The sequence below is a fragment of the Triturus cristatus genome, chromosome 4_1 (assembly GCF_964204655.1).
Source record: "Triturus cristatus chromosome 4_1, aTriCri1.1, whole genome shotgun sequence".
NCBI lineage: Eukaryota > Metazoa > Chordata > Amphibia > Caudata > Salamandridae > Triturus > Triturus cristatus.
Genome location: NC_140585.1, coordinates 812,937,691 through 812,963,315, shown reverse-complemented (window position 1 = coordinate 812,963,315; position 25,625 = coordinate 812,937,691).

The window sequence follows — 25,625 nt, the reverse complement described above, 5'->3', positions numbered from 1 at the left end:
AAAGGGGGCCCCTGCTGCTGTGCAGACGAATAAGTTGGACAAGTATGCTCTTCCACGCCAGCTTGCGCATGAGGAAGGAGCGACGGGGGAAAAAACGGCCGGGGAAGAGCCGTCCCTTGGCTCAATTATGTTGGCGATTCAGTCCTTGGGTACGTCCTTGGAGACCAAAATTAATAAGGTTACCATTGAAATTAAGCTGATGAGGGCGGATATGCAGAAAACCTCGGAGAGAGTAACAGCGACGGAAGAACACGTAGGGAATCTCCAGTCTGTGACGCGTAAGCTGGAGGAACGCATACAGAAACTGTTGCATCAACACAAGCTGATGATATTGAGGTTGGATGACCAAGAAGGGAGGGCCCTCCGCAACAACATCAGAGTTGTGGGAGTGCCAGAGGAGGCGGAGGGCCCTTCCATGGATCTTGTTAATGAGGACCTTACCCTGAACCACCTCAAGCCTAAGAGACTCTCTACTCTATTTACTGTGGAGAAAGCGCACAGGGCCCCGTTCCCAAAGCCGAAACCCAGGGCTCCTTCTCGGACGATCATTGTGCGTAGCCTCAATTTTAGAGGCCATTCTGCAGGCAGCTAGAGTGCGCGTAGACCTACCCTTTGAGAACTCAACGATAAGGTTTTTCCCGGATTTCACGTTGAGAGTGCAGCAGTAGAGGCGCACGTTCGACGGTTTGAAATGAGCCCTGCGAGAGAAGGGGATAAAATACATGATGCTTTTCCTGGCCAAACTCAAAGTCATAGACAATGACAAGTCCTTGTCCTTCACATCCCATGCGGAGATTCTACAATGGCTGTATGGGGGGCTCCCATCAGTCCTTTAATCATCGCACTGAAGGGGACTGGCACGGGAGTCGCTTCCGCAATCTTGGGTCTCCACCTTTGGGCAGAGAGAAGGGAAGGTCTGTATCTAGATCCAGGAGCTCCCAGTCTGGAAGCCCTTGGAGTGAAGCATGATCTCTGGGGAAATGAGAGTCAGCACTCACTGTTGAATATCGTTGTACACTTCATAGGACCTAAGGTATTGTCTCTCATGCCCGCCACTAGAGCTCATGATCCTGTGGGGTAGGAGATTGGAACATGTCCGGATGGGACAATGTGCTGTGAGGTCCAGCGATACGAGGGGTTGAGGGGTGAGGCGGGTGGTCCGGGAGGGGGCACTATTAAGAGGTGGTGTCAGACAGCCCTGCTTTCATTTCTGGTTTCTTGGGGCGGCAGGTGCTCTGCTATTGGGGATGTGGGTAGTTCCAGACCTACAGGGCAGGGTTGTAGGGTGGGAGGATATCGTTAGGGTTTTTTTTATTATGTGCATGGTTAACTGTTTGGTTCTTGCTTCAGATGTATTGCTGCAATATTTGTGTTAGATGACACTCGATTCTGACTTCCACTTGGAGGAAGTGGAAAATGCCATGCGAGATTTGCAATCTGGGAAGGCGGCGGGCCCGAATGGGCTTCCCACTGAAATATTTAAATGTGTGGCAGGCAAGCTGGCTCCGTACATGCTCGCCATGTTTAAGGAAGCGTCTGAAGTGGGGCAACTCACGGAAGACATGAGAATGGCAACTATTGTCGTTCTTCTTAAAAAAGGAAAACCTTTGACCTCTGTAGTTCCTATAGACCTATATCCCTCCTAAATTTCGAAGCCAAGGTTTTAGCCCAAATTATCGTGAACCGATTAGGCCCGATTATGCAATCCTTGATTCAGCCAGACCAATCGAGCTTTATGCCTCACAGGAGCACAAGGCTAAATCGGAGACGTTTATATGGAGTCATGTACATGACTCGAAGGCAGCCAGATGTCGCAGCCGCCCTCCTCTTTCTAGACGCGAGGATGGCGTTCGATAGTATCGAATGGTCGTACCTTTTTTCTGTGTTGGGAAAGGTGAGCATTGGCCCTCGGCTGCAACAGTGGATCCGGTTGCTATACACTGCCCTGATGGCCAGAGTTCGGGTTAACGGGGTCATCTCCAGAGCCTCTACATTGCACAGGGGGACAAGAAAGGGGTGCCCTCTGTCCACGATGCTCCTTGCGCTGGCGCTCGAGCCTTTGGCGGCATGGATTAGAAAGGACCCGGGGGTGAGGGGGATAGACTTCGGGGGGGGGGACTGGGAAGAGCGCATTTCACTATATGCAGATGATATCCTCCTTTATGCACACCGGCCCCAACAAACATTCCATAGGCTCATTCATATAATACGATCCTTTGGTTCTTACTTTGGTTACCGTATCAACTGGGACAAGTCTTTGGTTTTCTCCCTAGCCGGAGACCCTCCGGCTCTGACTTCCGCTTGTTCGGAGATGGGGCTCCAGGACAAATTCCAAGATCTAGACATTTGGATCACTAAGACTGAAGCAGAGTTTACACAATTGAATCTCCAGGTGCAGCTCTTTAGGCTACGAGAGGACGTAACGCACTGGAGGGGGCTCCCTATTTCCCTTATGTGGCGGGCAGTCCTCTTCAAGATGATGGCCCTTCCGTGCTTACTGTACGTTATCCAAAACACTCCTTATCGCGTTCCGAGTCCATCTTTCACATGATCGACTCCGAGCTACGCCTGTTACTGTGGGGCGGGCAGCCCCAGGATTGCACTGAGGAAGCTACAGAAGGGGGTGTTCGAAGAGAGGCTAGCAGTCCCGTATCTCAAGAAATACTTCTGGGCTGCCCATCTTATCAACATCAACGGTTGGGTCTTCTCCCCACTTGAGGAACCAGCCTATAGAGTGGACAGATTGGTATTGGGCTCGAGCAGTCACTTGGGTGAATTATATCACAGGGGTTGGGGCTCAGCACACCTGCCACCACATACTAAAACGGTTGTTGATATTTGGCATAGAGCAACTAGGATGATGGCGTGGGAGCGGAAGCTCACTGAACAGACCCCACTATGGAAGAGGGACTTCCTGAAACAAGTGCGTAGACTGCAGGGCTTTCGGAAGTGGAGCCTGATAGGCATCGATGTGCTCGGGGACATTTGGAAAGGTGGTAAAATGGTAACTTTCGACAGTCTGCGAGAGGGCTTTCAAATGGGGGATGGTGAATTCCTTTGTTACCATCAGTTGCGTTCAGAGCTTCACTGCCACGTGAAAGACGGGGCTGTGCTCCCAGAATACAGCCCTTGCAAGTGGGAGACAATATGGAGGCCAATGACATTATATAGGGGTCTGTGAGGGAACTCATGGAGTGCACCGACTGGTTTCCTGGGTGGGTTTAGGGACGTACTCTACTGGGTGTTGTGGGGATCCACGTACAATTTAATTATGTATGATGTATTGTACTGCCTGAGATTTGTCAAGTCTGATACATGCCTTATATATGTATACAGTACAATGCTTATACCTGAAGCTTGTTTTTAATTAAATAAAAAGAATAAAAATAAAAAAATGAATGGATGCAGGCAACGACAACCATTATAAAATCAAGACCTACATTATCACAACAAAACATCTTAAATTTATTGCGTGTTAATTACATAGTGTTAATAAAATTGTGTACGTTTTTTAAAACTACTTTACCAAACTACCCTCTACTGATTTGTTTTTTAAATCATCACAACACCTCTTCGCCATTTACATTCTCTTACATTACAGTTTGTTGTATTTTCAGCTTCTTGTGCCTGGCTTCCAACTCCTTCATCTCATTCATGAATTTAATTAGGATCTCATCCATTTCCTAGTTTTCTCTTTCTTCTTTTTCTTCTGCCTGTTGCTGACAGCTTCTCAGTACTCCCACAGTTCAGTTTTCCCTTCAGCATAAGATATCTGACACCCATGAGCAAATTAGAATGATTATTAATATGGGGTAGCATCTGGTCTATTATGTCCTCATCTAAGTAACCAAACCATGCAAAACCTTTGAAATGTCCTTTTCAATCTCACTAACTTCTTCACTAACTGTTTCCTGGGCTCCTGGTTCTTTAAGAGCCTTTGTCTCACACATGACCTGTTAATTTGGTTACAGTGATTAAGCACATAGTGCAGTCTTGCAGAATCTCAAACATGCAACAGACACCACCCTCTTTTACTAATAATATACAGGCATCAAAAATCCACTCGTCCACTCACTATGGCAAGTCAGGTTTTATCAGGATGACCTATTTTTAGGACCTACTGGTCCGTTCTGGCGGGTGAATGTGAGCTGGAAAGGAACATGTGTTCTATTCATTCAGAAGGTGAATGAGCAATAAAGATTGCTTTAAATCTTGTTTTTATCATCAACATTTGCTGTCTGTTCAAGGGCAGAGGTCAAATGGCAGTTTGTGTTTTTTACTAATTGCTGCTTATCTTATCCTGGAATATGGTGTTTATGTTTCTTTCTCTTACTACAGTTAAAGGATTTTGTAAAGTGAGTTGTCACAATCATTGTGAAACAAAAGGCTGTAGGATTTCAGTTTTTTTTCTAGCACACATCTTTTAAATAGCTTTTAAATGAATTGTACAAATATTTGAATATATATCAGGAATTATGAAAGCACATTTTGTTTGTAATTCAGAGGTATATTGCAATCAAAGATTTAAACAGGAGCAATACAAATTAGAATACTTTTCTTGGTGATGTGTAAATGACAAACTCGATTTCCAAACATTGCTGTTTACATAGTTTTATTAGTAAAACCACATGTCAGTCCGTAATTTTGTGGCTATTTCAATGGAAAATCTGCTGATTGCAAATGATAGTGTGATGCCACTTCATGGTTTAATTATATATTTATTAAAGGTGACAGTTTTTAAACATGATTTGAGAAACATTCCTACCCTGAAGACATGATCTTAATGAACTAAGAAGCAGGTCAGGGGTCTTGTTCTCCTATAAGTGGCTACATTTGTATTATATGTAGAGCAAAAGTTTAGTCTATTGAATCAAACAATTGTTTTTTATACAACAGACATGCTGCACTCATATTTGAAGGTGCTCTCTTATGTGGTAATGAAGAAAGAGATTGCTCAGTGAATTAAAATATTTGCCCAGGATCACATTATTTTAAACCAGTTTAGTGTCCCAGAGCATTACAATTAGGTTGAGTAGATTATTTGAGTCACTAGACCTGCTGGTCTGGTAACATTTTCATGATATTTTGAGGTCTGATATATCTAAAGCTAACCTGTTTTGCATAACCATAGCTCAACTCCTTATTAATGTGTCTTAACGTTCCTGCAGTGTCAGTAGCCAACCTGTCTAGGAGTATAGACAATCTTCCAATCTTCACATCATCGAATGCTATATCAACTGTAGGAATCATGGCACCAAATATATCCTCTACCCAATGCCCAGCACTACTTCTCTTTCCTCACAATTATATTATTCTTTTCATTCATATTATCCATGTGATAAACATGCGGAAACACTAAACATAAGTAGCAGCTATCCACCCAGCTACGGTGGAGTTTAAAATAGGAGGTTTCCCCATACATATAATAGATCCTCTTAATAATATGCTCATGTCCAGTCAAATTGAAGTTACTTGTATATAACTTTCCTCATATTCACTCCAACCTACTTATTCTGAAGTTTTATTTTGTCTGTTTTCCAATACCATACACATTTTTTCCTTCTTTGTCTTAGCAAGACTAAGGGCCTGATTTAGATCTTGGCGGACAGGTTACTCCGTCACAACGGTGACTGATATCCCATCCGCTGAAATTTAAATCCCATTATTTCCTATGGGATTTATATTTTGGCGGACGGGATCTCCCTCACCGTTATGACAGATTAACCTGTCCGCTGAGATCTAAATCAGGCCCTAAGTTTTGGATGCACCTTCGAGTTTCCATCCTTCTCTTCCTCCATTTCTAACATAACTCTTTCTTCTTCATTAACCTTTTCACTGAATCTCACTTTTGCCCATTGAGCTCTTCTGCAAACACCTTCTCACCTTTGTTTAATTGACATTTAAATTTACAGACACCATTATTAGTTCAATTTATTGGCATAACAGGTCTAACATATCTAGAAATAGTCCCCAGAATTTTTTGTCCATTGTAGGAAAACAAATACCTAACAAGAGGCTCAGTTTCAAAAGGAAAATCTAAATTCGAAAGATACAATTCAACAAAATCCTGTTGATTAAAATAAGGTTATAAACACAGTACATGACAGCGTAAGCCAATGGAATTAGATGGTAAAATACTCCGTCAGTGCCAGGTGCAGGCAGAGAAATGCAAATATAACAATCATGGACCTCCATAAGTTTTGAATATTTATCTACTAACCTTTCACCATAAAGTCTTGTGGAGTTATCGCTATCCAGTAACTTAATACCTAACTTAATTTTCTCCTCTTCTAAAGTCTGGTTAGTTTTGATTTTGGGTAAGTGTACCCAATTGAAGTACCATATTCCACTAGTAAATCAACTATGCATATTAATAACTAACATTGTTTTACATGAACAGACACAAACAGTTGCAAGGTACTGAAAATATATGAGAATCCTGGAAAACTTACTTTTCCCTCGTCCAGTCCTCATCAAACCGGATTCCACTCCTCAAAAACTTATAACTGACTACTTTATAGCATGCCCCAGGCTATCACACCAACTCACTTTACTTGTCTTATCTCCGATTTTAATGTTTTTGTTCTTAGCAGGGCCACTTTGCAAGAATGCCTTTTATAATGAATGATTTTATCTTAAATGTGATGTCTAGTATGATGGAAAGGATGTATAGAAGGCGCCACCATTGAAATGGTTTTAATTAACTGTGCAAAAAATTTAATTAATAAATAAAAATAAAAAACCCTAACAATAATTGTAACATTTTGCAGCAAATCTTCATGCCATGTTTCTTCTACAAAAATACTAAGAAAAAAATAAAAAATCTACCTACTTAATTGTGTGTACAAATTAAAAAATTGAAGACATATCAATGTTCAATTAACAGTTTCAGCTCATATACGAAATGTTAGTTCAGGAAAGGAAATCTACTGTCTTTAACTGGATACCTAAGGTACAACACAAACAGACTTCAACTTCAAAATCGCAGTTCAAAAGTTTATCAAGATATTTTCCGGAATGGTGATCTCATCTTTATTCAGTTCAGATTCATGAAATTAATTTGCAACCTGCCAAATCAATGAATTCTGCATCTAATTACTCAGCTTGTTGGACACCAACTAGATGTGACCATTCAAGTCCTGCATAATTTCTGTTAGGCACCTTGAGTCTCTTTGGTCTTTCGACTTTTGATTAATCATCATCACTTTCAACTTGTTCTTCTTGCTCTGCTTCCCTTCCAATTCCTCAACTCTTTGCACTCCTTTCAGTATTGTTTTTTTTCCCGCACAATTTGGTCAACTCACAATACACTCTTTCACTTGAGGTGCTTGACTGGCTCGGATTCATGGTGCTCACTTCCAAACTCAGATCTATTTTCAACCACTGCTCATATCCTCAAGTCTTTTGTCAAAGACTGAGGATCGTTTTCACCCAGATCACCTTCATCCCTCATAGTAAGCCAGGATTCACCAGGAACACGAGCGATGCGGAGCTTGAGTTTCCATCTTCGTCTCTTTCGCTGGATACGGGACACTTGAGTATCTTTACCTTGATCATGACCCTATAATGCTGGGGTGTGATCACACTGGATCTGCTGGTACCCATCTTGCAGAGATTCAACCTGCCATTTTCTCCTTCTGGATACACACATCCGATTGAGATCTGACTCAGTGACTCTGGAGCTGTTTTCAACATTTCTTCACCATCTTGTCTCACTCTCTTCTTGTGGGACACATGAATCCACTGTGGCAATCTAGCACATCTCACAGCAGTGTTGGTCACAAGGATTACCTGAAGAGGGCCCTCCTAACAAAGCTCCAGACAGTTTTTGCACACATGCTTCTTCACCAGCATCCAGTTTTTGGGAATGAAGTTGTGACACTCTCCATGCTCTATGTATGTGGTTGCCAAATTGACCCAACGAAAGATAGAACAGACCACACCAGCCAATCCTCTGCAATCTCAAAGCAGTGTCATCTGTGATGTTCACAAGCACAGCTGCAGGTACAGATGGGATTCTCATGGCTCTGCCCATCAACACTTCATGGGGAAGTGTCCTGTTCTTTTGTTTGGCATGCACCTGAGACTCATCAGAGCACTGGGCCATTTGAATGAGCTGGAGGCACATACCTGTCCAATTGGATTTCAACATACTGTTGACCTGTTCTACCTGTCATATGTCGCTGAACCTATGATGGTCAAGAGGCTATCTGACTTCTACATAAAGCCAAGGTCCTGTGTTTGGGTTGTCAGAAATGTTATTGTTGTTCGCCGTTGAACCAAAAAAAACCAAAGGCTGTCATAAAATTCTCAGGTAGGGCAGGCCAGAAGACAAGAGAGAGATATAAAGCAAACAAAGTCTGTCTGGTCTATTCCAATTGCTGGTTTAGAAATTATATGTACTTGGTCCGCTTTGAGTCCAAGTTCTCCTTGGCGACGTGTTTGCTGAACCCAAAGCAATGGAATACTAAAAACTAAAATAAATTGGTCAGACCTTGAGGTATTTTATGGTTGTTAGCTTAACTATCCATCTCCCATGCTGTCACCTGATGTGAAAGTGGAAAAAGGAAAGGGGAGTGAGTGAAAGGGAGAGTGCCCTTCTTATCACTACTGTTTGGGTGTGCACAACTTTTTCCCAGCTCCCCACCAGTTTTTAACGAAGTGGAACAATTGGACTTGCCTGAAACTGTGGCCTTCTTGGACCGCAGTAAGGGTATCACCACGTCCTCTCTCTCTCGGGGACTGCAGGATATGTAAGCGTTGCCACTAGGTGGTATCTCGGGTTGCTCGACTTTCCTCTCCTCCCATTTGCCTCCTTCAATCACCAGCTCCTCTTTCAGCTTGCAGCTACTTCGCTCCTCCTGATTCTCCATCTCAGCTTTCTGCTCCACTCGCATCGTCGTTTTTTGGTCAGCCTACCATGACTCCTTTTGTGCCGGACCTGAAGGGGGAGTACTTTTTAGGTCACGCCTGACCCAGCGCATGCACTGGTCTGGCGAGACATTTTGTGAGGGCTCCAAAAAGTGCTACCAGGCCAGCCTAGAGCTACAGTGCATGTGCGTGGGTGCGCGCGTCACGCTTTACCGCGATTACTTTCACTTTCGCGGCCGCGCGGCCACGCTGATGTTTGGTCGCTTTCAGTTTCGCGGCCGCACGGCCGCTTTCATGTTCTCCATGAGGCTTCAATAGATTGCAGCAGTTAAAACAAGCATTGGCATAGCCAATAGGTCTCGTTTTGGGACCTTATAAGTGTTTAGTTATGCAACTGTTGCATGGCTAAACACTTATAAGGTCCCAAAGGCGAGACCTATTGGCTATGCCAATGCTTGTTTTAAATTGGGATCTGGATCCATGGATCCATCATGGACTCACACGGGGCATGCACTGAGCACTGCAGTAGGTCCACAGATCCTCGCATGCCCCAAAAAACATTTTGTGGCAATTTCTTGCCCATGACGGGTCCCTCACAGACCCCTTCATCAGTCCCATGGGGTCAGGCTACCTCTATCCTGACCCCTTATATCCCATTTTTACTTTATACCCCCTCCGGAAAAGTTTCCCGATGTACAAAATGGCAGCCCCAACTTTTTTCTCAGGTTGTCCCCAGCCAATCATGGCATTGCTGTTGGCACGTGGATCCACATCTCTAGGCATACATAAATCTTTTTTCTTTACTAACTCCAAAACTACTGAATAGATTTACACCAAATTACAAACAGCACTCTTTCTGGACCAAGAAAGCTTTCTTCCAAATTTGGTGTCATTACGTTCATCGGTTCGAGCTGTAGTCATATCTAAAATCCCTATGGGAAGATGCATGGGGAAAAGGCATGTTCCGACTCTTCCTTTTTCTCAGCCTTCGCTTGACGGATCACTCCGAAACTTTCCAGACAGCAGCAGAAATGAGTGGCAAACTAGTTTTGAAAATGTTGTGAAGATTTTTCAAACTGCGTCGAAGTTATTAGCAAAACAAAAAACTGTCTATGGAAACTAGGTCCTAACTATAACTACCTACTGGTAACCGCGGTCAGTTCAGAGATGCAAGGATATATCTATCTATATATATATATATATATATATATATTTCTATGTCTATTGTTTATCGTTGTCATGACGATTGTACAAGATACCAGGTATTTAATGGCCGCTGATGGTGATGCCTGTTGTAGTGACAAAGGCGGCTTGCCGTCGAAACGCGTCGTGGCCTTCTTGGTGAAATAAAACCACCCCTTGCTTTACTCTCACGGAGTCTACGCCTGTCTTCATTTCCCCGGCAGGAATGGTTGCATGTACAAGATTATCCGGAATCTTCACGTAGACCCTCCTCGATTTGGAGAACCGCGTAACCGGGACCCAGTGGTTACAATTGTGTAGATAACGCGGCGCCCCCCGCAGCAGTAATTGATCCCGCCACAACCTACGCCTCGCATTGGATTTTCCCTACGGACTCTCGAGACAGCCGGAGGGCGGTCTGACTGTCAGGTAGGAACTCCGTAGCGTGCCTGGTTGTGAGTGTGACATTATAGTGGCTGATGGGAGAGGTAGTCCCGAGATTTCTGTACGGGCAGTGAGAAGCAAGAAGTGAGACTCTTTCCAAAAGATGGCCGAGGAGTGGGTCCGTGAACAAGAAGAGGCAGCATTGGATATTTTCAATGATAAGACATCTGATATTCGGGTACAGACAACAAGTAGCACTGAGGCTAAAAATAAAAATAAGGACATCAAACAGACTATGTATGAATTGGAGAAACTACGCAAATCAGAAATATCAAAATGGTGGGAGTGCAAATCATTACAAAGGTATCTGGATGTAGGACGCATTCCGAGAGGACTGCGAATTCTCGTAGCACCGACTTACGAGAATCCAGACCCTAGCATGCTTAAAGAATGGGCGGAGAATAGTGCTGATTCATCTCGGCACATGTTGGAAATTTTGATAAAATACGCCATCAGCGATCGAGAAAAAATTCTGCTGAGAATTGATGAGGTCTATAAAGAACTAGAGAAATTCTCCGATAAAGAGGAACTAACTAAAGCCCAAACTGAGATGAAAAAAAGATTACTAAAGCACGAGCAATCGATCAAAGAGCGGAAAGCAACTAAATTCCAGAGAGACAAACGAGATTACCTAAACGGCAGAATCTATACATTTTCAAAAAAATTTGACAACATTCGAAGACAACAATTATCCTCAGCTACTATTTCTCAAAAGAAACTAACAGAACCGAGTGGCTCGGAACTCAGTTCGGAAGTAGAATCAGACATTGAAGATGTTACATCAGGCGCCGCTCCATCTGTAATTCAAGAACTTGATTTTTTACGGTTAGAGCGTTCAATACACCTGAGACCCCGCCCCCCTCGACAAGAGCAAGCAAACAGAGGGAGAAGTCAAAAACCAGGAGGCAGAAGGATCGAAGATGGGGTGGAAGAAACAAGTTCTTCAATAAAAACATCAAACAGACGAACGAAAAAGAAGTAACACTAAGTACTACTATGGACAACACAGTTATAAACCTTACTAATATGATGCTGACTGAAAAATAAAAATAAATATTAGCATTAGGTTTGTCTTGTTGCGCACCTACCAATTTTGGCTATGTCCAAACACGAGTAGATCTCTTTCAATTTACAAGAAAGCTTAAACTACAAAAATACTTTATGATGACTCCAAAACCAGATGTTCAAGTGATGACCCAAACGGATGTAAATGAGCGATCAGGAAATCTCGAAGTGGGAGACATGTCGCTCTTACAGGATATGGCAGTATTGGAATCCGGAGAAGACACTCAGACTAATCCCTTTAACCAATTGGCAGATACTATGGGATTAGATATCTACGGGGGGAAACCCACTCCATATAGACCTAAATCAGTTTTTCTTCCAAATATGTCGAGAGACAATATTGACATCTTCGCAGAAAACATGGTCAAAGATCTAAAAGAACTTTCCATCACATCCAGTACAGGCTTTATTCGTACCAACTGTAATCGTAGATCCGATTACGAAAATCTCATAGTTAAAATCAAAAAACGCCAGGATATTGTTGTGAGATGGTCGGATAAAGGTGGGAATGTCGTTCTCTGGCCTTTAGAACAATACAATCTGGAAGCCCATGCACAACTTCAAGATCCAGAATGCTATTGTAGGATAAGCCCAACATCTATTGTCAGTGTCAAAGAGAAATACCACACAGCTCTATACAAATGGAGATGTTCGAATTTGATATCCAAACAGGAATTTGAATTCCTCAAAACAGACTACCCCATCACACCGCAGCTATATTTGATACCAAAAATTCATAAAAACGCTACAAACCCTCCTGGTAGACCAATTATAGCTGCAATAGGAGGTCTTTTTGAAAATACTTCCAAATTCATAGACTTTTTTCTACAACAATATGTCCAGGCACTTCCGTCCTTTATCAAAGACACGGGGGACTTTCTAATGAAGATTTTTGACCTACAATGGAAGGATGATTTTGTTCTGATGACGCTTGATGTCAATACTTTGTACACGAGCATCAGACACAAAGATGGACTAAACGCCCTAAAACACTTCTTAGGCAAAAGATCGATTGATCTTTACACACATACTCTCATGTTGCTAGAAATGTCTGAATGGTGTCTTGATAACAATGTGTTTGTATTTGATAAGTTGTTCTACAAACAGTTGCGCGGGACGGCCATGGGTACCTCCTTCGCCCCCAGTTATGCTAATTTGCATATGGGCTGGTGGGAGGAGCAGGTACACATGGTTGAACATAAGCAGGTGGTGACAGAAAATGTGGTGATATATGCAAGATACATAGATGACCTTTTTATTCTTTGGCAAGGTTCAGAAGAATCTGCTCTTGCATTTGCTAATGTGATTAATGAAAATTCCTTAAACCTAACTTTTACGTGTCACACCAGCAGATCATCTATTCAATTCTTAGATCTAGAGGTTTTTGTGGAAAACTCCAAGATAGAAACTAGAACCTATAGGAAACCTACCTCAGGGAATTCTATTCTTCACTATAGCAGCTTCCACCCTACCTCATTAAAAGAAAGCATCCCATTTGCAGAATGTCTTCCCATGAAGCGAAATTGCAGTACTGAGAACAGTCTTATCAATGCTACTAATACTCTATTTGACAGATTGGAATCAAGGGGCTACAGTGCCAATACTTTAGGCAAAGCAAATGCCAAAGTTAAAAATGTCACCAGAAAAGAACTTTTGTTCCCCAATCCTGGAAAAATCAAAAAGAAAGAAGTAGCGAAAAAGAGAAACTATGCATCAGGAACCCCTAGACTTATAACAGGTTTCAATATTTATCATGGCCTTTTTCGCAAAATGCTGTACAAACATTGGCAGATAGTACGCAATGACCCAGTTTTGGGTCAGAAAATGCTTAAAACACCTTCCATCACATTCAGGCGAGCAAAATCAATGAGACAGGAACTAGTATGCAACGCGCCTAGTGTAAACAGAGGCTCTGATTGGCTTAAAACTAATAAAGGTTTTACCAAATGCGCCAAATGTAAGGCTTGCCGTTATGGCATCAACATCAAAGAAATCAGCTCCCCACTTAGACACTCTCCCTTTATCATAAGGGGAAGTTTCACTTGCAAAAGTGAGTTTGCTGTGTATATGTTACAATGTACGTGCAGCAAACGGTATATAGGGAGTACTATCTATCCTGTCCATGTTCGTATACTTCAACACCTACGGGCCATCAACAATGATGACCCCAATTACCCTGTGGCTAGACACATCAACCAATACCACAGTGGAAGAGCCAGTGATCTCTCCTACTGTGTTATTGACACTGTACCTAAGAATCCGAGAGGAGGTAACAGACAACAAGTACTTCGTAGACTCGAATCTAAATACATAATTCTGTTTAACACCAGAATACCTATTGGTATGAATGCTGATGAAGCTTTATCCGTACATTTATGATTCTATCCTGCCTGTCTCAAAACTTACCCAGCTTCCTTATTTTTCTACCTCAGGCTCACCTACCTTCTTCTGTTCTTTTATTGATTACTGAGTGTCTTGGTTTGGTTCTTTACCCAGATTTTCTAAGATATGCATCATTCCCACTACGGGTTTACACTATGATATTAAGTTTTTCTCCTTCAAATTGTTTTTGTAAATTGAATGTATTCAGAGTTATTCAGCTACTATGTTACTCTGTGTTCATTTACTAACAAGGCAGGAGACTGTTCAGCGGTATGGTAATCTAGGCCCACTTGGGCTTCATAGCGTGACTGTATTCAACGATCTCGTACCCTGCTTAATCTGATTCCTAGTGATCATTAATTACGCTTTTTGTTTTTTCCTTTCTGGACTATGCCTGCATGTCCTCACAGTACTTACTGTTTAAATGGAAGAAATGTACAGTATTTTATCTGTATAAAATTATCATCACATTGAAAATTAAGTGTATAATCTAGCTAGAAATAAGCAGGAGAGAACGAAAAGCACAATACAGTCTGTCTTCTGATTATATATATCTGGGTAAAGACTATATTTCTATGTCTATTGTTTACAGTTGTCATGACGATTGTCCAAGATACCAGGTATTTAATGGCCGCTGATGGTGATGCCTGTTGTAGTGACAAAGGCGGCTTGCCGTCGAAACGCGTCGTGGCCTTCTTGGTGAAATAAAACCACCCCTTGCTTCACTCCGACGGAGTCTACGCCTGTCTTCATTTCACTCGGCAAGAATGGTTGCATATATATATATATATATATATATATATATATATATATATATATATATATATATATATATATATATATATATATATATATATATATAGATATATCATCCCAATTGTGCCCTGCAAATGAGCCCGCACTCCACACTGGTACACTTGAAACATCAACATTTATTTCGGAAAACAAACCGAGCCTTTCAGTCCATGTCTTTTCCATTCTGCTTGCTCTTGCATTGCCTGACGCGTTTCAGAGACTTTCTCTTTTTTCAAAGGCGCAGAATTTGCATTATTTCAAAGCACCACAATCACCGCTTCCTGCTGAGTTCAAGTGATGAGCTTCTGGTGTGCTCAGCCTCCTTTTTTTCAAAATTCACGAAGCTGCATGAAACCCATTGGAGGTTTGAAAGTACTTTGAGACTACAAATACCGCCATGCCCTGCAACAACACACCTGAGCTTAATGAATCTTTCAAGTGAAAGCCACGCAGGAGCGCTTTTAAAATCATCAAACAACAGAAGCGGAACTGTGGCAGGAAAGACCTTGCAACCTTGGATTGCCTTTGAAAAAGAAGATTTGCATCTTTGAAACACGTCAGGCAGGAATAGAAAGGAGAGATACATACTAAAAGGCCCACTTCAGCTTAAAACAAATAAAGTTGTGGAATGCAACCTACCAGTGTTTGGAGTGCGAGTTTATTTGCATGGGCAACTTTTTGGATGAATATTACACGGCAGGTCCAGCCGTGAAGCTTCACGCACCTCCCAAAAATGAAGGGACCCCGGTTTGGAATCATGCCACATCGACAGGGGCGACACAGGTATTTAATATTGAAGGGAGTGGGACTCTCAGTCTCTGATCATTGGGGGACTGTCCTCCTTTTTTTCAAAATTCACGAAGCTGCATGAAACCCATTGGAGGTTTGAAAGTACTTTGAGACTACAAATACCGCCATGCCCTGCAACAACACACCTGAGCTTAATGAATCTTTCAAGTGAAAGCCACGCAGGAGCGCTTTTAAAATCATCAAACAACAGAAGCGGAACTGTGGCAGGAAAGACCTTGCAACCTTGGATTGCCTTTGAAAAAGAAGATTTGCATCTTTGAAACGCGTCAGGCAGGAATAGAAAGGAGAGATACATACTAAAAGGCCCACTTCAGCTTAAAACAAATAAAGTTGTGGAATGCAACCTACCAGTGTTTGGAGTGCGAGCTTATTTGCATGGGCAACTTTTTGGATGAATATATAGATATATATATATATATATATATATATAGATATATAGATATATATGGATATATCTATATATATATTCACTTAAAAAACCATAGGTTTCACACACGTTATAGTTAGGAATTAGCATTTAAAAAACCTTGCAAATTCACTTAAAAAACCATAGGTTTCACACATGTTATAGTTAGGTGGACATTTCACTCGTAATAAACCAATGAAATTCCCCCGTTATAGTTAGGTCAGATAACTATAACTCGCGCGCCCGCAATCCACTGCTGATGACGTCACATATTACATCACTCATGACATGGTCAGTGGCATCACTCATGACATCACTGATTACATCATCCTTGTGAATGAGTGGCGGTCGCGCGAGTTATAGTTATCTGACCTAACTATAACGGGGGAATTTCATTGGTTTTTTACGAGTGAAATGTCCACCTAACTATAACATGTGTGAAACCTATGGTTTTTTAAGTGAATTTGCAAGGTTTTTTAAATGCTTATTCCTAACTATAACGTGTGTGAAACCTATGGTTTTTTAAGTGAATTTGTACGTTTTTTTAAATGCTAAGTTATGTATTTTTTTTTTTTTTAAGGTTTTTCACCGTGCGCACAAAATGTTTTTTCACCCTTCGGGGTCCTTTATGGACCCCCTGACAAAGGCTAGGGGGGCAGGAACTCTCTACCCTGCCCCCTTTTAACGTTGCCACCTCTATTTTTCACTCTCGCACCCACAACAAACAAAATGGTGGCCGACACTTCCTGATTTCGACCGATTCGAACGTTGACTGACATGTAACCACCAATCAGAATTACGCTCGCGCACGTTAGGGTGCGCGGCTATAGATATTTATTTTCTCAGGAAATACTGAACAGATTTACTCCATACATGCAAAAGGCACATGCCTGACCTGAGGACTACCTCTCTGTCAAATTTCAAGTAATTCTGTTCAGCCGTTCGGGCTGTACCTTCGACTAAAGGTTCTATGGAAAAATGCATGGGGAAAACACGTTTTGGGACCCCCCTTTTTTCTCGGCCCCCGCTTGACGAATCACCCCGAGACTTTCAGGGTAGGAGCTGAGCGGAGCGCCCCATTCGTTTTGAAAATTTCACGAGTATTCGTCAACCGGCGCCAAAGTTATTCAAAATAGAATTTTCAGATTTCCTATGGAAACACGGTCCTAACTATAACTATCTACTGGCGACCGCCAGTAGATAATATATATATATATATATATATATATATATATATATATATATATATATATATATACCTGAGCAGACGGACACACACACACACACACACAGGTAATGTATTTCTCTTTTTTCTTGTTACAGGAGCAAAGCTATGCCAGCCAACGTTAACTGTATGTATATCCTGCTTTCTTTTTCATGTGAATGTTTATATTTATCTTTGTATGATCCTCAGAGGGTGAAATAATGAGCAAACACCTGAAAGTGAGAACATCTTGGCCAAATTGTATCATCTTGCTGTAGATATCAAGCAGGTCATGCAGCAGAAGCTCCATTGTGTGTTAATTGTGGAAAATAACTGAGCTTACCATATCAAAGTGTAGATTATTCTGATTGGTTCTCTGCATGTGAATAATGTGTAGGTGGGTCGTTTTCAACAAGGAGACGTTTTAAACAAATGAACTCTAGAGTTAGTTAGGAGATGCTTTCCTTGCTCCCTTTAGAGATTATGTCTTTTTTTTCTTGTCCACAAGAGTTAGATTCTTGGGCAAATATCATCCTCACTTGCTTGATTGAATCTTTATGTGAGTCAGTTGATTCTGCCTTTAAAAGCTTTCCATGCTGATACATTCTGCCACACCTTGCCCCAATTCTATGGCAGGACCAGAGGCTCAGATTATGCTTTCTCAATTTCAGCAGCCGATGAGAAAAAAGTAAACATTACAAAAATAAATTTTCCATGAGGCTTTGAACCACGCCTCCTTAATCAACCAATAACATAACTGGTTAACATACAAAATAATGAGGCACTATCTTGGCTTCCTCTTTCTTTGTTGCTCCGCATTCAAGATAAGTGCCTCATTATTTTGTTCATGTCCTATCTGTGATTCTAGTATTGTGAGTTCATAATTTACTGGTTTATTGAGCTATACTTGGTGTATGATTACACTTGTTGCTTTATTGATATTGCTGTAGCGCTCCAGCGCCGCGCTGCGACCGGCGCGTGCGATTGCGCACTTTAACGTTTTTCCTCCTCATTGCGTGTTGCGCTGTACTTGTAGGCCATTGCTACTATCTTACAATTATTTATTGTCTCAATATTACCCAAATTCAGATTTTTACTCGTGACGCGAGTTTCGTGCCTGCTAGCACACTCTTGCACTGCCGGGGATTGCCCCCCCTTTCAGGGAGCGAGGTGTATGCCGGAATCCCGATCGGGGAGCCTGCGTGCATCTCAGGAGCCTGCACGCATCTGTGCACGCATGCAGTCCCTCGCTCGCACACACGAGCTGGAGAGACGCCTCACCCTGGCTGGTTATTGGGGATTAACCACAAATAAATTACTCTAACTGACCAGCCAGTGGTCGTTCAGGGTGCACTAAGATGGGAGGATGTGAAGAATTAAGAGAGGGGATATGTTACTTCACCGAAGGGTGAGCAAGGAAGCACTTCCTTTTTGTTTAGTTACCCTCACACACCCTAGTGGTGTCATGCTTCATCATCGGGTCACCCCGACGCCTATAAGTCGGGGTGGGCTCAACCACAGTGTTGGGAGCTCTTTGAAGAAGTAGAAGACCAGGAGGGCTGAAAGATTAAAAAACCTCAGGCAGATCCCCAGTATCCCTTTATTGTTGGGTCTGTCTAGGTTAATAAAATTACTTAAAAAATGGGTCTTGTTGGAAGTATTATGGTCCTAAGACCCTAGTGCCAACATGTTTCAGTCCATACATGGCCGTAAAGGTCCAGGACTTTCTTCAGGGCAAAGAAGGCCTCCCTAGGGGGCAAGAGGGGGAATTCCCTATCCTGTCCGTGAATCAAGGGCAGAGTAGCTGCTCCTCGTGTGATTGACTTATTATTAATCTATCATCCGTAGTACTCCATCTGGAAAAGGAACAGAAAACAAAAAACACAACATACACTTGTATGAAAACATGGTGGTAATTCCAAAATGTTGTGTCCCATATTGGTTCATGCCAGTTGGTGCATAATATCAATGTAAACTTCTCTGTAGTTCACTCTCATTCATCACTCATGCCGTATCCGTGAAGAAAAATAATTGCTAAAACCATGTACGATTATCGTTATCACATTTAGTTGAGATATGCCCACAATACACAAATCCATGTTCTTACCCAACTTTTGGTGAGTATCCGTGTCTCAGGGGACCGTAAGGCTAATTAATTGTGGCGCTCGATGTGCGGGGAGACGCGATCGTACTCGAATCCCTATGTTCTTGCCCATGACTTACTTCGTCAAGAGTCCTGCCCCGCCGCACACCTGTTTGGCTTCAGTCCCCGGCTTGAGCACCATTGAGTGGATAACCGGGGGATTTTATACTTCCGCATATCGCGGCAAGATGATTGTTGATGTTCCATTAATATATGCAAATGGTATAGATATATTGATGACGTTTTGATGATTTGGAAGGGAGACATGACTAGTCTTAATGATTTCAATATGTGGATCAACAATCTAAATCCACATCTTCATTTTACTATGAACATGCACAAAGAGAAAATCTCCTTCTTGGACGTTACCTTTATAGCCAAAGGAGGTACCCTTGAAAGCTCTCTGTACACAAAGCCCACAGATAAAAACAGCCTACTAAGATTTGATAGCGCACACCCGCGCTCCTTAAGAGAAAACCTACCAGTAGGCCAATTCTTGAGGGTGCGTAGAGATTGCTCTAATCTTCAGACATACAAAAAAGAAGCAGCTATTCTTACCATCAAACTAAAACAAAAGAAATATCCTATTAGGATCATAGGGAGAGCTAATAAAAAAGCACGCAATACACAAAGAGAGGCCCTTTTAGAAACACTTGTAAAAAAACAGCCTGATCAGTTGATATGTGTTACCACATACAATTCATCATCTAATGACCTGAAAAAGATAATAAACAAAAAATGGTCCATATTAACATCAAACAAACTATCCTTCGAGAAACCAATGTTCTCATTAAAAAAAAACACAAGTTTGAGAGATGCACTAGTGCACACTGATACATTCACACCCAAAACCACCAATCAAATGACAATCTGGAGAACTCCATCCGTCACGGGACATTATCCCTGCGGGTCTTGTGTACAATGCCCATTCACAGAACACACTAAGACGTTAGAACTAGGCCTACACTCTCTGTGGGAACAAAGATCACATACAAATTGCAACTCTGAATCAGTGGTCTACCTGATCAAATGCCCATCCAACATGATGTATATTGGGATGACGAGCCGAAAAATAAAAGTTCGCATTAGCGAACATAGAAGCACAATAAGACGTGCGGTAGTAGCAACTAGACTCACAACACATTACAAAGAGAAAAATCACAAGGACACAGAAATCAAATGGACAGTAATAGAGAAGGTCAAAAACACTGGTAACCTTCAGCGCAAACTCCTTGCACGAGAACAACGGTGGGTATATTGTTTGAAAACCAACGAGAGGGGCCTCAATGATTGCATACCCTGGAGTCAACTCAATAGATAATCTATCCATTTGTGTATGTCTTCACCTGACTAGGTCTTCCAATGACATCTAGTCTTAGGACGGTAGATATTAACACCTCTGTAGGGAACAAAATGTGTAACTGCTGGTATTACACTGCTCCTGATATTGGCCACCCATGAATTTAGTCCTTCAATATACTATCGATACGTACTCTTGTGTACTTATAAAGATTATTAAACACCCGCGTTCATTCAAACGTCATGTACACCAGATACGTCCCCTACATACTTTATCCTCACCTATTAACAACGTTATAATCAACTGTGTAAGCTGAGTTACCATTGATCACGTATGTCTCAACATCCACTCTCTTAGGATGTCAGAGGGTTCTTGCCACTGAGTAGAAGCGCAGTGACCTCACGCGCTTAGCACGAGTATTGATTACAATTTTACATCCATCTATAGTCTCAAGAGATGAGCAATGATTCTTTGCGTCCTATATAATACTTCAGGAACACACACACATTGACGCTGGGACTTCGCGACATGCCTCTACTAGTAACAGCGTCATGTTTAGATATGAACTACCGCGTTCTGCGGTGAACACTACAATTCCCATGATCCTCCACTAACGTGTAACAACGTCATGTATCGATGCGAACTACCGCATTATGCGGTGAACACTACAATTCCCATTATCCTCCACTTACGTACAAGACGCTCTGACGTCACACACTATGCGCCTTGGAACATCAACTTGCCGCGATATGCGGAAGTATAAAATCCCCCAGTTATCCACTCAATGGTGCTCAAGCCGGGGACCGAAGCCAAACAGGTGTGCAGGCGGGGCAGGACTCTTGACGAAGTAAGTCACGGGCATGAACATAGGGATTCGAGTACGATCGCGTCTCCCCGCACATCGAGCACCACCATTGATAGCGCTGTGCAGAGTATTTTCCCTCACATTCTATTTCCAAAATCCTCTCTCTCTCTCTTTTTTCCTTCCCCCTCCCCCAGGGCTAAAACAATAGGGTTTGACTATAGTGCTTCACGGATACGGCATGAGTGATGAATGAGAGCGAACTACAGTGAATTTTACTTTGATATTATGCACCAACTGGCATGAACCAATTGTCAGTATGCGAGCAAAATCGCCACCACACGATATATCTGTCACATAGTAATTTTATGTACAGATACGTATACGAGTGGCACATGTTTGGAAAGAGTAGAACACCACTATGTCATAGACACATTTGGTACATGTGGTCTCGGTCTTTTTCCAAAGCACGAATATGGGACACACATTTTGGAATTACCACCATGTTTTCATACAAGTGTATGTTGTGTTTTTTGTTTTCTGTTCCTTTTCCAGATGGAGTACTACGGATGATAGATTAATAATCAGTCACTCACACGAGGAGCAGCTACTCTGCCCTTGATTCACGGACAGGATAGGGAATTCCCCCTCTTGCCCCCTAGGGAGGCCTTCTTTGCCCTGAAGAAAGTCCTGGACCTTTACGGCAACGTTTGGACTGAAACATGTTGGCACTAGGGTCTTAGGACCATAATACTTCCAACAAGACCCATTTTTTAAGTAATTTTATAAACCCAGACAGACCCAACAATAAAGAGATACTGGGGATCTGCCTGCGGTTTTTTAATCTTTCAGCCCCCCTGGTCTTCTACTTCTTCAAAGAGCTCCCAACACTGTGGTTGAGCCCACCCCGACTTATAGGCGTCGGGGTGACCCGATGATGAAGCATGACACCACTAGGGTGTGTGAGGGTAACTAAACAAAAAGGAAGTGCTTCCTTGCTCACCCTTCGGTTAAGTAACATATCCCCTCTCTTAATTCTTCACGTCCTCCCATCAAAGTGCACCCTGATCGACCACTGGCTGGTCAGTTAGAGTAATTTATTTGTGGTTAACTGTTTAAACTTGGGAGGAATTACTCTGACCCAGAATCCTCTCAACCCTCCAGGCTTTAAAATTTTTTTTTCATTTGCCCCCTTTGTGTATACATGGTTATTGGGGATAACACGCAGCAGGCAGACAGCGGAGCCGGTGCCGGGCCTTCAAGAAATAAGGCAACTTTTTTCTTTCACTGCTTGGGGCATACATTAACCCCCTGAACTCCCAGTTTTCTCTGGGGATCAGAATTTTTGGAGACCCTTGGCTGAATAGGTAAATAGGGTTTTACACCCTTCATTAGTCCTATCGGCAAGGGCTATACTTTGGTACCTGAGTGGCCCCCACTGCCCCAGCCTTGCTCCCAACGACGCCCAATCTCTTTGAGAGTTTAGGTTGTAAAATGTTGGCTTCTCTCTGGAGAAATTTGAGTCATATATATAATACTATATATACTGCATTATGTCGGACTGCGAAGTCTATGAGGAGGAGGTGGCTGCGTTTGATCCTCCTGATGACGAAGATTACTATTATGAAGACTCTATGGAAGCTAGAGACTTGACTCTAAGTTAGATAAAGTCCTCTCCTCCGCCCTAGTGCCTATTTCCCAATGTCTGGAACAGCTAGTTGGTGATAATCCTGCTCCCTCTGGTACTCCGACACCCGCCCCCGAGCCAGCTGGGCTTCACTGACCTCACGTTCAGATCTGTTCCAAACTGCGCAGTTTTAAAGAACAGGCCAAGGGTGACATTCCTGCCCCCTCTTCTCCTGCCCCTACACTCTCAATCCCTCCCACTACGGCTACTGACATGGACACTGATTACTTACAAGAAGCGCAAACATTCTTCCCCGCCCGTCTAACCTTCCCCCTTCTCTTTTGACCCTTCGGACATCGTCCATCCCCGCTCCTCAGACTGGGCTCCCACCCTGGCAGTGGCTGAATATGTGCAAACCCACTTGCGCAAGAGCTTCAATAAAGAAGTTAGAGCCCACCTTAAATTCGAATGTCCCCACCCTGATCTTGCTCACAAGATGCCCGTTACCCCAGATATTGATTCATCTATGACCACATTTTTGAAGAAGTATAAGAAGGATCCAAAAAAGGGCATAGATAGCGCTCTTAGGGCGTGCCAGGATGAGTTATTAGACATTGCAGGTCCCCTGCAAAAATCCTTAAATTGGCCCTTCAAGCACAAGAGACCAGAACTGCTATTCATCCGGAGGACCTGGCGGGGTGGACCCAGAGGGCGATTTGCCGCCTTGGCAACGCCAACTGCGCCCGCTTGTCGGAGAGGCGCGAGTCCGTCCTATTGTGAACCCTTCCGCAACTTGTTGAGTTGGCTTCAGCCGAACCCGGTCCTCTGGCCGAGGGTCAGCTTTTTGGGGAATGTTTTGTCAAGGACATAGCGAAATTCGTCAGCACTGTTGCATCTTTGGACAAGTCACAGTCATCACTCAAGAGGGTCTTTCACCCAGTCTCTGGTAGGGCCGGTCGTGGCAGGGGACGCTCGGCTGGCTGCTACACCAATCCAAGTCCCCAGCTAGGATTCGCCCCACTGCGCAGAGGGTATACCCAGGAGCCAGACCAGGCGGGCTTCTACCACTCCAGGTCCTGATGCTTCCGTGGCCGATTCAACAGGGGCGTCAACAGGGGTGACCAAAACTTCGACGCCCAGTCATCAGATATGTCTGCCAATCTTTCCAATGCTCCCCTCGGGGGCAGATTGTTACATTTTGTGATGAATTGGACTCAGCTAACCACGGATGCGTGGATTCTCCACACGGTTCAAGGTTATCATATAGAATTAATAGACTCCCCTTGTCAGGTGGCCCCTCCTCTTTCTCTCCTTTTTTCCCTACAAGAGCAAGCTTTTATTGAGAAACTTTTGGCCAAGCAAGCTATTGCCATAGGACCCTTCATTGCCGGCGGGTTTTGCAGCAACGTTTTCCTGGTACAAAAGAAAGGAGGAGGCCAGAGATTAGTTTTAAATCTCAGGGAGTTCAACCCTTTTGTGGTATACAGACACTTCAAGATGGAGGGTATCCATCTGTTGAGAGATCTTCTTTTGGAGAAAGACTGGATGGTCCGTTTGGATCTAAAAGATGCTTACCTCACGGTTCCCATTTGCCCTTCCAATCAGAAATTTCTCCAATTCTCCAGGAAAGGGCAATGATACTGGGTTTTTTCCCTCCCTTTCGGCTTGTCAGCAGCCCCTTGGGTTTTTGCCAAGCTGTTAAAGCCGGTAGTCACTCGTCTGCGAGAGATGGGAGTTCGCAGGATCGTCTATCTCGACGACATGTTAATTCTGGCACAGGATCGGAAACTTCTGCTCACACATTTAGCGTGGACTACATCCCTGTTACAGGAGTTAGGGTTTGTGATAAATATCAAGAAATCGATGACCACCCGAGCCAACAGATGGACTTTGTGGGATCTCAGATAAATGAGGTCACCGCCCAGCTATTCCAGCCCATGCCCAAGATCAAATCAATAAAGAGAGAGATCCACTCCACTTTGTCGAAACAGCTGATCTCGTTGAGAGTCTTAGCAAAGATTGTGGGCCTTCTGGCCTCATCTATTCAGGCCATCTTCACAGGTCCCCATCACTACCGGGCTTTGCAGTGACTCAAGATTTCTTATCTTCACAAAAGGTATTCGTACGACCACCTCATTCCCCTGTCTCCAGAGGCTCAAGAGGAGCTTCTTTGGTGGTTAGAACACATGGAAGTGTGGAACGGCAGGGCCATTTTCGGCGCCTCTCCGAAAGTCATCATAGAGTCCGATGCCAGCTATTGGGGCTGTGGTGCAAGATGTGGGGACTTTGCCACCGGCGGACGATGGTCCGCCGATGAGTTAAAGTTGCACACCAATTGTCTGGAGCTGTTAGCGGGCTCCTTTGCCATAAAATGATCTCCCCTCTGAAGAGCAATTGTTGCATCCTTCTCAGGATGGACAATGTTTCAGCGGTGTGGTACATCAATGGCCTAGGAGAAACAAAATCCCAGCTGTTGGCCAACATTTTGAGGGACTTTTGGCATTTTTGCCTGGATCAGAAGATCAGTGTGATAGCGGAGTATCTGCCCGGCAAGCTCAATCAGATAGCAGATTGGAACACCAGGTTCCTGAGGG